The sequence below is a fragment of the Amblyomma maculatum genome, chromosome 2 (assembly GCF_055883805.1).
Source record: "Amblyomma maculatum isolate TAMU_Amacu chromosome 2, ASM5588380v1, whole genome shotgun sequence".
NCBI lineage: Eukaryota > Metazoa > Arthropoda > Arachnida > Ixodida > Ixodidae > Amblyomma > Amblyomma maculatum.
In genome coordinates, this window is record NC_139345.1 from 174154000 (window position 1) to 174167578 (window position 13579).

Consider the following 13579-nt stretch of genomic DNA (forward strand, 5'->3'; position numbering starts at 1 on the left):
CAAAATGTGTCTATATTATCTGAATAAGAAATGTTAGCAACACCCTTTTTTAGTTATGTAATGTGGAAAAACCAACTTACAAAGATTTTAAAGGAATATTTTTGATGCTCATTATGTTAGACCACATAGATGATTAGGAGGGTTTTAGGCCTAGGCTCGCTCATTAATAGCCTTCAATTTTGCAGTTTTCATATTGCATCTTATAAACAAAAAGAATAGATAATTAAGTCTAATCCTGAAGCTGTACCAGGTACCCAAAGTCCACATTGCTGCAAAACCCACCGGCAGAGACTGCACGGGTGTCTCTTCATAGTTTATGATTTGCAATCTGTAAAGGTAAAGAACATAATCTTCGAGAAATTTGTTGTAAACACTTTTTAATAATCATTCTTGTATAATATTGGTCACCATTTACAATTTCATTAGTTAGGCATCTAAAGAGATAAGCAGTTGACAGTTCTGGCAAATTGCAGTTTATGAGAAGTTTTATTCCTCCTGCATGTGCTGCGAGCATTACATGAAGCAGCAATACATAGAATCTCAAGCTTTGTGGTTTGTTCAAGGAATTATAGGGGTATTGAAGTGTATTGTTTTTTGCCTCCTGAGAAAGATAATGTAGTTTTGGAGTGAAACGGCAGTCTCGAGAAGTTTTTGGCATCGGCATAAGCTGATGTGTGGTGTGAAACTAGCAATGAACTTATGTAAAAGTTGCATTTTATTGCCATGCTTTACATAATTCTGCATCTGTGACATCACTGCAGTAATGCACATGTGCAGAAGGTGCTTTGGATGTGCCTTGCTATCATTGCTCTTTTAGCATGAAATGTTCCATCTTTCAGAAGTGGTATCCCGCATTTTATAAAGCATAGCCTCTGTGGTATATTCATGCCTTTTTCCAGGAATGTAAACTGCACTAAAGGCAGAAAGAATAGAATGGCCTTAGACATACCCCTGCAGGAGCACGCTCTGCAGGAACAAGCTTCATTCGTTATATTCATGAGAAATGACAACGAATGCAAGAACAAAAGAACCTCCCCCATCCCTCCCCCCCCCCCAAAAAAAAGAAGAGATTTGCAGTTGGCACTTGTGATGGATGATCAGATGACTAAAGACAGTGCAGTCTCAGGAAAACATTAACACTATAGGCAACATAAGATAATGTCATGAAGGACCAGAGACAGTGTTTTCTAGGAGGGTGAGACCATAGTGACTAGAAACAAGACCACTGGTATGGTCAGGTGTGAAAGCAAACTATAATGTTTGGGTGTTGGAGTGGAAACCAGCAAACAACAAAGGTGAAAGTGAAGGTAATAAAACAATGTTTAACATAAAAAGCTAATGATAAAAAAAGGAGAACTGCACATATGAACGAGTGGAGGGAGGGGTTTTTTAAATCACATCTTTTGCCTTTATTAGGCTAGCTTCTATTTTATCAATATGTTTTCATTCATATTTCTTTAAATGACCCTCTGGGTAGTCCAACATCAGTGATGCCTATGGCTTGACCCTGCTCCTAACAAGAATATGTCTCATTGTATATTGTGTCTTATTGAGCATATTGTCATTTTTTTCTGAGATTGCAATGTGCTAGTTGTCTATGTGTGTGTTAGTGGCACAGGTAAAGCTCAGATTTGGAGAATTTTCATTGATCTATATATTGTGTGAGTTCACAATTCTCATTATATAAACACTTGGAAGCCTGTACTGGTGCACTATTTCCATCTGTCTTCCTTTTTACTTGCCCTTTGTGCAGTGTTATTTTTATATGTGAATTAATTACTCCATAAGCATGTTTTGTGAGACTTTCTTCGTGAGTAACCGATTACAAGTTCTCTTTTCTATGCAGGTCAAATATGTGGTACATCCCTGCCCTGACTGTGCGGAGAAGATTATCCAGTCCCTTGCTGCAACTTCGGTGTATAATGAGGTGAAATAAACACCATGGTATGTTATCTTAACCGATTGTTCTGTAAATTCTTTTTGTTCACTCTGCAACATAATTTACGGCTTGAACACAACATGACACAGCCTACCTCACCTGAAACATTTCTCACTGTCACACTCCAGACGACACAAAGATATTGCAATGTTTCAACATAATCTTTCCTTCCAGAAAATCTTGAAATGTATTGGTTAGCTTTATTCCTGCTTCCAGTGACCAAGTTTACGATGCAGATTGGTAATAGTACTCTTGTGTGGATAGCATATATATATATACCACAAGATGATGCTTAGATACCCTATGTAATATGGCATTACTTTAAACTGCTTGAAGGGCAACGTTATCCTTCTCCTGGTGGTATAAGCTTGCACCATAAAGGTGCAAAACTTTGCGCTCTTTGTCGTAATATAAATTTATACTCTAAAATGGTAATTTTGCACCTGTACATACAGGATAAGCTTACGTTGTCAAGGTGCGAACTTGCACCTTTGATGCAAGGGTATGCTTATGCCATCGACAGACTAAAACATAGGCCTTTATGAAAGGTACAACGTTATGCCTAGGTAGAATACAGTTACACTGCTTGTGAAGGTGCAAGTTTATGCTACCAGAAGCGTAATGTTACACTACATGCAATGGTATAAGTACTTAGTCTTCCAAGACACAGCGTAACCTTACCCCAAAAAGGTGTTAGCTCAGCGACAAGCAGTTTACCCCCCAAAAAGACTAAGATCACACCTTTTTTTTTAGAGTGTACATAGCGAGCCAGTCTTCGACGTCGATGTCATCGGTACCGCAAAAGGTTCCCGGATCACGAGGCTGCGCAACGACGACAGTGGGCGCTGGTTGCGCCGCTGTAGAGGTAGCTGCGTCGGACTGCATAGTGCTAGCACCAAGTTGGCGGCCACTACGGAGATCCAGCTTGTGGTATTGGTGTCTCACCCAGCACCTCCATCAAGATGTTACGAGGCACGTCAAGATGTTAGGAGGCGATGGTACGTCGTAGCCGCAACAGTTCACCGTCAGGGACACACTCACAGGAGAACCAGACGTAGCTGCAGCGTCGTCTTTCTCCACTAGCCCAGCACTTCGTCATCGTCTCTTTCACTGCGTACCGTAACAATATCGTTCGCTGGACACCAAAAGATCTCATATGCTGATACTTAATGCATGTTTCGGCAGTCACAGGCACAGTGCACTGATACGGCTGTTCAGGTGAAAAATGCAGAATGGAGACTTTGCACCTCATAATTTTCATGCACTACACATCTATTGCGTGATCAAGCTGAATGTATTCACCTAACGTCGCTGGGGACGGCTCAACAGCCATGCCGTTTTCCACAGCCTGCAAAGGCGTGCCTGCATGAGCAAGAGTACATTGTTAATTTTGCAATGAATGAAGAGTTAGTTCCAAACCTGCAGAATTAGTATTATTCAAAGAAAATCCTAATGTTCAGTAGTCATATCGTTCGCTGGACACTAAAAGATCTCATATGCCGATACTTAATGCATGTTCCGGGCAGTCACAGGCACAGTGCACTGATACTGCTGATCAGGTGAAAAATGCAGAATGGAAACTTTGCACTTCATAATTTTCATGCACGACACATCTGTTGTGTGATCAAGCTGAATGTATTCATCTAACGTCGCTGGGAATGGCTCAACAACAATACTGTTTTCCAATGCCTGTATGCTGCTTTCCAGTGCCTGCAAAGGCGTGCCTGCAGGAACAAGAGTACACTATTGATATTCTAATGAATTGAGAGTTAAGAGCAATGCAAGGTTGGAAATTTCAAAAGGTTAGCTCACCAGAAAACACTGTAAGCACAGCATCTTGCTTAAGCCGTTTTCTTCCTTTGCAGTAGGACCACTCAAACTGGTCTGCGTGAAATGATCCTGCATAGGATTATACGCAGAAGAAAAACATAAGCATGTACGAACACTGCTGACTTATTTTGTATTTAAAAAAAGGTCCATGTGCGACAGGTGATGCACATTGCAATCATGGTTGGTTTGTGGGGTTGAACGTCCCTTAGCGACTCAGGTTGTGAGAGACGTCACAGTGCAATCATGAATTGATGACCAATTTCTTATGACAGCCGCAATAGCAGTATGCAAAAAATAGCAGTAATTATGCATTGCCACATACTGCACGATTTTCCACCGCTCTCGCAGGTGAACTTACAACCAGAACTTTAACCGCAGCTTCGCGGTGACGTTAACTGTCACAGTGGCGAATGAACGACACCAACGACATACAACTGCACCGCAAGAAAGAAAATCGAGACATTAAAATTACGGCAAAGAATGTAGTTCGTGCCTGTTAAAACCACAGTCGACCAGAGAAAAATCCGGCACAACAGGTAGTTTTCGTGCAAGTTATGAACCGAGTTGTTTAGTTACCTTCAGACGTATGTATGTACATTAGCTTCACGTTAAATTCTGCACTTCACTGTCGTTCGTGATCCCCTTCAATAAACGGCAATTCGAGAGTGAAAACAGCCGTACATCAGCGGAAAGTTAGGGGGAAATATAAGGAAGGCCCGCAAAATATTGCACGGGAAGTAATAACGTGGCTCACGAAACGATGAGGCTACAGTCAGTAATAGCAGGCGATGCAGCATTATATACCGCCAGCATATTATACTGCAAGAGCAGGTGACTTCTCAAGTGCACCGCGAGCAATTCGAGCGAAGAGGTCGGCAGGTGCGCAAGCAAATTAACGTGTCTGTGAATCGCCCAAGAGTTAATAAACAGAAAACATTTTACAGAAAACAAGCGCAAAGAATGCATTCAGAAGAAATGAAGAGAACTTACTTCGCATATTCCTGCTCCTTTCGGGGCTGCTTTTACGCGGCCCATGCGTAAAAGCCATTGGAGTCGCTGACGTAAGACTAATCTTCCGCAGGGCACTGAATAAAACGCTTTGCCGCTTTCGGTGCGGTTTGTGCAGTTTGGTGCACTGCACCCCATCATATTCGAAGATATTGTTCTTCACTGCACACCCATGCAACTAGAGCTCACAAAAAAGGTGTGAGCACACTGGAGAAAAAACCGACGCGACGAGAGCTGACGGCACTGCAAGCGGCGAGAAAAATGTTGCGCCTGTAAAGTTGGCTCCTCCTGTTGCGCTTGTCAAGTTGACTCCTCCTCCGAATGGAACGTTTGACGTCATCGCCAAGAGCGGCGCAGGGATGTCAGTCGCGCAACTCTGCTCCCTAGGGAGCATATATAGGAACACTAGTCGGTGATAAATACTAGCGCCATCTATCGGATTCACCACCAAGCTTTCTCTGACGTAGCAATATTTCGCCCTTCCAAAGAGCGGAGTCGGCGCCCCTGTCTATCTTACTCCGTGATTACGACTGACGAATTGTACATCACTGAAATCACTATCTAATTATGTCGGTAATATAATTGATGAAGTTAGGAAATATATACGTGGTTTCTGTAACCTTCAGTTTATTTCTATAGCTCACCTTTTCTGAAAGGAATTATAAACAAATCTGACCGCATGAATATTTTAAGTTGTCTGCGCAGTTGGACTTGTTAGAACTTTAATTTGGACTAAAGCAACGTTGAAGCGATCCCTTCCGTAACCGTCCTAGCGAAAAAACCGTTAACCCAAAGTTTTTCATACGAACCTATCTGTGAGCACTTGACTATATGAATAAACCTGGAACATTTTGGGTTTTCCGTTTGATATTGTAGAGTACTTACCCGATGGCCTATGCCTTTGATCAAACTAAATGCTGCAAGCTGCGTGCTCTTGGGAACCGAACAGTTAGTTTTCTAGTACGGCGATAACAGACTTTACAAGCTGAAAACTATTCTTGAAAAGCCAGAATGAAAGCAAGAGGAAGTAAAATGACTTAGCGTTATATTAAACAAAAAGTATCCGTTACCTTTATTTGAACGTAACCCAAATTTTGTGCTGTAACACCAAATATTTCTGCTGCAGTTTTGTGTTGTAAATAGTACACATCGATTCTGTGAGCATAGAGCACGGCGTTAGAAGCCCATTATTACGTTACCTAATTTATTATCGTACTTTTAGTTCGTTAGTGTCGGTTTCGGTCCATAGTTTCCAGGTTTTTACCTGACGCCAAAAAACAGAAGACATAACATTGAAATGACACGTGGGCAAAAACTTCGTGGCCGTCAACGAGTAGGCGCGTCATCTGCTCTGTTTGCAATGTGATTCCGCCGTATGCTGTCATGGCGGAGTCACACTACTGCATCCGTAAACGTGATGTTTGCGCCGTTTTGGCAACACTGTAACGCCGCACCAACACGAACTATTCGGAAACATGCCGTTGTCGCCTGCGAACAGTTGTCGCCAACTCCCTCTCCGATCACTTATTGCTCCTATAGCCGTGCCGATATCGACCGCTCGCTTCGCTACAATTTTGTCCAAATTCCTACCCTACGTGAGCAGCTTGGAAAAAATAAAAAGCGGGAGCGGCTTCGACTATGAAAGCAGCACATGTAAAATCTCGCGATTATAACGTTTGAATCGCACTGATCGAGGCATCGCTTCCATGCGCCGTTTCGACCGCCGCTTTACGTGTGCGAATCTGGTGGCTGTTGAGAGAAAACTCACAAATTTTCGCGAATAAAAATATTCGTCGAGTATAGTTTTGGCAACAATGAACTGAAATCAACAATTTATTATATCGCAGAATGTTCATACAATCACCACGTATCGCCGGTGTGATCCCGGTAGGCCGAGCAATGCGGCAAGCGACCCGGAACAGTCGTCGGCGCTACTTGTGGAGAGCAAACTAGGTCGATTGAGGACAGTCGCCATACACATGTTTTATCCGGCTTATTTTATAATTAGATAGGCGTCCTATAGTAAAGCGGTGACAAAATATGAAAAAATATGAACCTTTATTACAGCGGTGAGTCGCTAACCTGCTTCAAAGGGCCGTCAGGCGAAACCGACTATAGGCCTATAGCGACGAGTATAGCCAGGCAGAGAGAAGCGTAGTTCGTCTCCTGGCACGCCCACGGGACGCGTCATTGCCGAAGGTTCCGCACGTGTGCAGGCATGCTACTGTTGCACGAGTATACCAGCAGTGCTGATAACATTTGTCTTTTCTGGTACAAAGCCAAGGAGTGCTAACTTCCTCACTGCCGCGCCGCCGGCCACTCCGGTCTCGGATACGGCAATCGACAACAACGCCGTCCGCTGACCATTGCCACGTCATCGGCGGCAGCCTTCGCATATTTTTATTAAAATTGCCATCAAGAATAAATTTGGCTGCAGTGAGCCGTCGTGCTGTCTGTTGGAACGATGCCACGCTAGTATACGTACGGGTGCAATAGAACAGTCAAGCCGAGGTGACCAGCAGCATCGTCTCTTACGTCAGAAGACTGCACGATGATGTCATAAATACCTGACTGCGGTTTTTTTCAGTGAACCTACGTCACAGTAAACGCGCTAGCGATTGGTCTGAAATGTGAGAAGGAGCATTTCCACAAGGGTTAAAAAATTATTAAAATATACTCTATACCTGCGTTGAGTCTAATACTTGACTGTGATGGTCTTCAAACACTAAGGAAGCGCTCGACAAGCTTTGCGCAATCTTGTAATCTGATGTCTCAAACCCTTTAAACAGCATTTGCTCAAACAGCAGGTCCGAAAGAGCCTCGCGATACGGGCGCGCTATAAGCGATGCAAATGAAGAAAGCATCTCTACAGAAGCAGACGTGCATGTCAAGTGTTGTACCTGATGAAGGCGCCTCTTATCAGTGGATAAGAATGAAGCATAGCTACATCACCTCGAAGATTTTGTAGATAGTTAAGAAACTCAAGCGTCATAAACGCCTCTTGAGAGCTACGGCTTGTTGTACCGCTTGTTTCTTGAAATGAAAAGATTGCGTCAGCTGACGCATTGATGCTGTTGACGCCGATGATCCCAATGCCTCGCGGGCGGAAGAATACGCGGTTTTTTCTGTGCTGCCAAAGCCGAAAACAGCTTCTTCTGTAAGCCTCTGAGCATGACGGTGGAGGTCTTCCATTTCTGCTGGCAACCACAGCAGCAACCGTTGCCTTCTTTGCACTCGGTTTCATTTTCAAAAGATGGTGGAACCTCCGGGTGAATTCATTTCTAACGGCATCCAAAAGTGGCTTGCAACAAACATAGCCGGCAACGGCAACCGCCCACACGATGTGTTTAAAGAATGTCCTGAGGCGTTCACGATTATCTCAGATGGCAGATGAGTTAATGCACTCAAAAGAGACTGTCGACAAAGCTACTTTAACATCGGAAACTTTCACAAACACTTAGTGTGTGACAGGCACACCGGACATGAGGAGGCATTGTAATTTAGGCATCTTCGAGGTCAAGAGGGTCTGCCACCGACTCGAATGTCGAGTCGCCTGCGGCTCCCTCTGCCAAAAAGAGGGCGCATTCACTGAAAACATTTTGCTGTTGTAGTGGTTATTTGTTGTATATACAAAAGGAAGAAAAAGATATTTGCCAGCCGCTGTATCTGCTATCTGATATCTGAAGCACCTGAACTAGAGCGGCGGAAATAAAGGGATAGCGAGGAAGAGGCAGAGGAAATCGAAGAGGTGATGCAGGCCTAGCAGTAGATCCAGGCCTAGGCGTAGGCCCAGCAGCTCCGCCATGGTGGAAGAACCCAGGAATGACAGGTGCAACTGTCTGTGCAGTTGCAGGGCGGAGATGCTAGCCGCCGCTGCTAGCGAACCTCTATCTCTGGCCACGGAGCCGTCGGTGTAAACGAGGAAGTGGTGTTGGAGTTCCTCGTAGATGACTGCTCCGGTCATCTGCTGCACAGCACAGAGCGGTGTGGTGCGTTTCCCCGCGATACCGACAATCTCTCGCTGAACCTCCGTAGCAGCGGGCCAGGGCGAGAAGAGGTCGTAGGGGGGGCGTTGCATTGGTGAGCTGCTCGTACTCTAATAGCCCCTTCCCATGCGCGAGTGGCGATGATGTCGCAGCCGATGTTATAGCGGGCGCCATCCGCTGCGCGCTGTAGGCGATAGATGTGTCGGAGCGCCCACCGCGTGGCCTGAAATTGTAATGGCCACGCACCTGCCTCGGCTAAAGTAGCTGCGCATTGAGAGTCCTGAGGAAGACCGAGGCAAATGCGGAGCGCCTTGCGATGCTCGACCTCCCGCTTCTTCCAGCATGGTTTGCCAGTGTGACGAGCGGTAGCGCGTAGAGTATTGCCCCCACAGCCACGGAGTTGTAGAGCCGTAACGCAGCTTGCTGGGAGATGCCCTGGCCTCGAGAAGTGAGCCTGTGTACTGCAGCGGTGGTTCTCGTCATCTGCAGGCAGGCCTTGGTCGACGCGGGTCAGAAGGAAAGGCGCTGGTCTATGTCCACTCTCAGGTACCGCACCGAACGTCGCTACGGTAGAAGGGTCCCGTACAGGGTCCCGCTTCAGCGTGATTTGTTGATTTTTTTTTTATTTGAAAATACCTTACAGGCCCATTAGGCATTGTGTAAGGGGGACATAAAATCTATACAGTGCAATATACACATAAAATGTAAGGAAACAGGCAAAAAATACAAAGGTAATTAATATATGAACAAACAAAATAGTACGACGCGGAAATTATATCATTAAGAAAAAGAAATACGCGACACAGACTAAAGACATTAGTACACACACAGATTAAGCACAATAAACAGCAAGCGGCACACAGTGCCCCGAATGGCGCTTAAAAAAAATGGTAAGGAAAAAAAAACCCGGAAAGAATACATAGGCGAACACAAGTAAATAAAACCCATCAAGACATTTAACAGCTGCCACAAATTTAATAAAAATGGATATATAAGACAAATAAGGCAAAATAAAGGCTCAGTGATATAATGTGATGAGTTGGCGATGGAATGCTTCTAGATTAGTAAGAGAAGCGATAATGTCTGGCAGGTTATTCCATAATCTGATGGCTCGTGGAAGTGCTGATGAGTTGAAGGCTAATGTGTCACCATATATTCTTGTAAAACTGAGGTGATTGTGCAATTATTTGGACGTGCGGGATGGAACATCGAGGTGAAGCGGACAGGATCGATTGGGGTATACATACTTGTGAAATAGTGTTAGGAGGGCGATGTCGCGGCGTGTACCTAAGGATTCTAACGAAAGGTTACTTTTAATCACAGTGACACTTGAATGGTAGTTATAGTTTCGAGATATGAATCGTGCTGCCCTATTTTGGATGGATTCTATTGCGGTGATCACGTTGTTATGATAGGGAGACCAAATGGATGAAGCAAATTCAAGTTGTGGACGAACAAAAGTAAGGTAAGCTAGTTTACGAATATTAGAAGGAGAATTCCTGAGATTACGTCGTAGGTACCCTAATGACTTTGAGGCGGCAGCGCATATGGATGTAATATGGAAGGACCCTGAAAGATCAGAGGAAAGATTAACACCGAGGTATTTGTAATGGGATACGACAGTCAGTAAATCGTCTTGAATGCGGTATGGAAAACTGGAATTGTTTCGTTTGCGGCTAAATGATATTATTTTGCACTTCGATACGTTAAGGGTCATTAACCATGAGTTGCACCATTCGTTAATAACAAGCAGATCTGATTGGAGTGCCAGGTGGTCATCAGAAGATTTAATGGGGCGATAGATGATGCAATCATCCGCGAAAATTCGCATGCAAGAGGATATATTACTAGGTAAATCATTTATATAAATAAGAAATAATAAGGGTCCGAGCACGCTACCTTGCGGCACACCGGAGATAACAGGGGAAAGATTAGAGCACAGATTGTTAACAAATACGAACTGTTGCCGATGCGAAAGGAAGTTACGAAGCCATGTTAAAGTTAACGAGTCTAGACGGAGTGATGATAATTTTGGAATCAGGCGGCAGTGAGCTACCCGGTCTAAAGCTTTGGCGAAGTCAAGGAATATACAATCAGTTTGAAGGCTTTCATTCATATGGAAATGCAAGTCAGTTGTTAGTTCGAATAACTGTGTTTCGCAGGAATGACCCTTCCTAAATCCATGTTGATTAGTATAGAAAAAGTTGTTCTGCTCAAGATGACTGAAAACGTGAGATGAAATTATGTGTACAAGCATTTTACAGCAGATGCATGTGAGAGATACTGGACGATAATTTTCAGCTGAAGTTTTGTTTCCTGCTTTAAAAATCGGTGTTATTTTAGCTATCTTCCAATCCGCGGGCAGCAATCCACTAGTTAAAAATTGTTGAAAAATATGAAATAAAAATTTACTACAGATTGAAATGCTGTTCTTTAAGATTTTAGAATTAATGCCATCAACACCAGCTGAAGTAGATACTTTAAGGTTATTTATGAGAGAAATGATACCTTCCTCAGTTATTTCAATGGGTGTCATGTAGCGGCAATTAATGTCAGGTACCTCCGGTAGGTTAGAGCTATCTTCGGAAGAGAATACAGATGAAAAGTATGTGTTGAAAATTGCTGGACATTTAATATCTGAAACTGGAATGTTGTTACATTGTAGCGATATGGAACTCCCACCCCGATCTGGACATATATGTTTCCAAAACTTTTTGGGATTAGTTTTTATAAGGGAAGGAAGGTCGTGTGAAAAGTACTTATCTTTCGCGGAGGATAAGGCGGAGCAATATGTTTTTAGTGTGTCACTGTATTTATTCCAAGCAGAACTGGTGCACGCACGCTTAGCAGTCCGATATAACCGCTTTTTCTTATTTCGCAGTTGCTTAAGCCTCCTGGTAAACCAAGGATTGGATTTATCTTTAGTTATTTTGATTACAGGAACAAACTGGCCAACCAGAGATGAAACTTTATCTCTAAAGAGTACCCAGTTTTCTTCAACACAGCGGCTGTTGATGTACGGTAGAAATGTATTATAGAAAAATATTTCAAGTTCTGTGTTGATAGCTGTGAAATTTGCTTTATTATAATCGTGAATCTTTTTAGTCACATAGCCCATAAACGGAACTGGAATGTCAATACTTAATTGAAGTAAATGATGATCGCTGAAACCATTCAAATGTGTTATTTCTTTTATCGTATCTGGCGCCGTTGTGAGTATCAGGTCTAATATGTTAGTGTCGCGGGTGGGTTGGTCTACGAGTTGAGACAGGTTGAAATCAAGCGTCAAGTTCCAGAATTCAGTTGAAATATGACAAGATGACGATAGTTGAGCCCAGTTGATTAAAGGGTAATTAAAATCTCCGATGAGATAGATGCTAACAGCAGGACACAGCTCAGTTGCTTTAGTTATACTCAATCGCAGCTCATGGATGAAAGAATGACTAGATTCAGGTGGACGGTAACAAGCGCCTATCAAAATTCTAAAGGAAGATATGAAGCAGGCGGCCCACACAATTTCCAGATTTGAATCGGTATTAATAACGTGTGATGCTACCGTTTTCTTTATTCCTAGAAGGACGCCACCACCTCTTTTATCAGTACGATCATGCCTGTATATGCTGTATGAAAATGCACCAGGAAGAATTTCATGGTTTGATATGTTCGGGTTCAACCATGTTTCTGTAAGCATGATGATGCGAGATTCACTATCGTCTAGAAACGCAGAGAGCAGATCGCGTTTAGGCAAGAGGCTGCGGATGTTGGCATATGACAACGATAGTGAATGACTGTTCAGTGCACTCGACTGGTGGGGATCATTAGCACGTGTACTGTTATCTAGCTATCTGTTCAACGGCACAACACTGTCTGAAGTGCTGTCATATGTGTATGTCTTAGCTCCCATGTGCAGTTTATCAAAATATAGTTTGAAGGGTTTTTTTGATGCCTTAGCAAATTCATACAGCTTCTTTCTTGCCCGTCGTGTTGTAAGCGAGAAGTCTTCGCCGATGGAATAGGAAGTTCCTTTTAATTTCCGTGCACATGATAAGAATGTGCACTTTGTCTTTGAAGAACATCATCTTTGCTATTATGAGCCTCCGCTTATCATCGTCATATTTTCCTAGTCTGTGCACTCGTTCGAACTGCGTACTTGTTGTTGCTACCCCGAGCTTTTCTGAACAAAACTGGATAACTTTTTCTTCAGAAGCTGCCCAATCCTCTTCAGGATCATCTTCCATTCCAAAGAAAAGAAGATTGCATCGTCGCCACCGATTCTCTGCATCATCGCATCTGGATGTGATGAACGATAACTGCTCCGAGACAGAACTAAGAGCGTGTTCAGGGGTTCCGGCTTCATCTGAACGTTGATTAGCGATGGATGTTTCCAGCGTCGCTACCTGTTCATTCAAAAGATTCACTTCACTTTGAGAGGCTGCCTCCCTTTCATTCGCTATTTGTGCTTCGCCTTCTACAGTCTCGCGCGCCTCAAGTATAGCCACTCTCTCAGTCAAGTGCTTAATTGCGTTTTCTTTGGCATCTTCCCTCTCTTTGGAACATTTCAGTTCCTCAAGCAATGCAGCCTGGCCTTCTTCCAGCTTCCGAGTCGTTTCTTTTAAAGATGCGTATCCCTTATCTAATTCTTATAATCTTTCTAAGACTAATACAAATGCCTCAGATCCAGTCTTTGACATAGGACCGGGATTGGGTCTCTCTGCCACCTCTTCAAGGAAAGAGCTTAAACGACTTTGTGGAATGCATGTTGTGCTCGCAAGGAAACAAGTTCGTGAACGGCCACTTGCAGCTATACGCGTAGGAC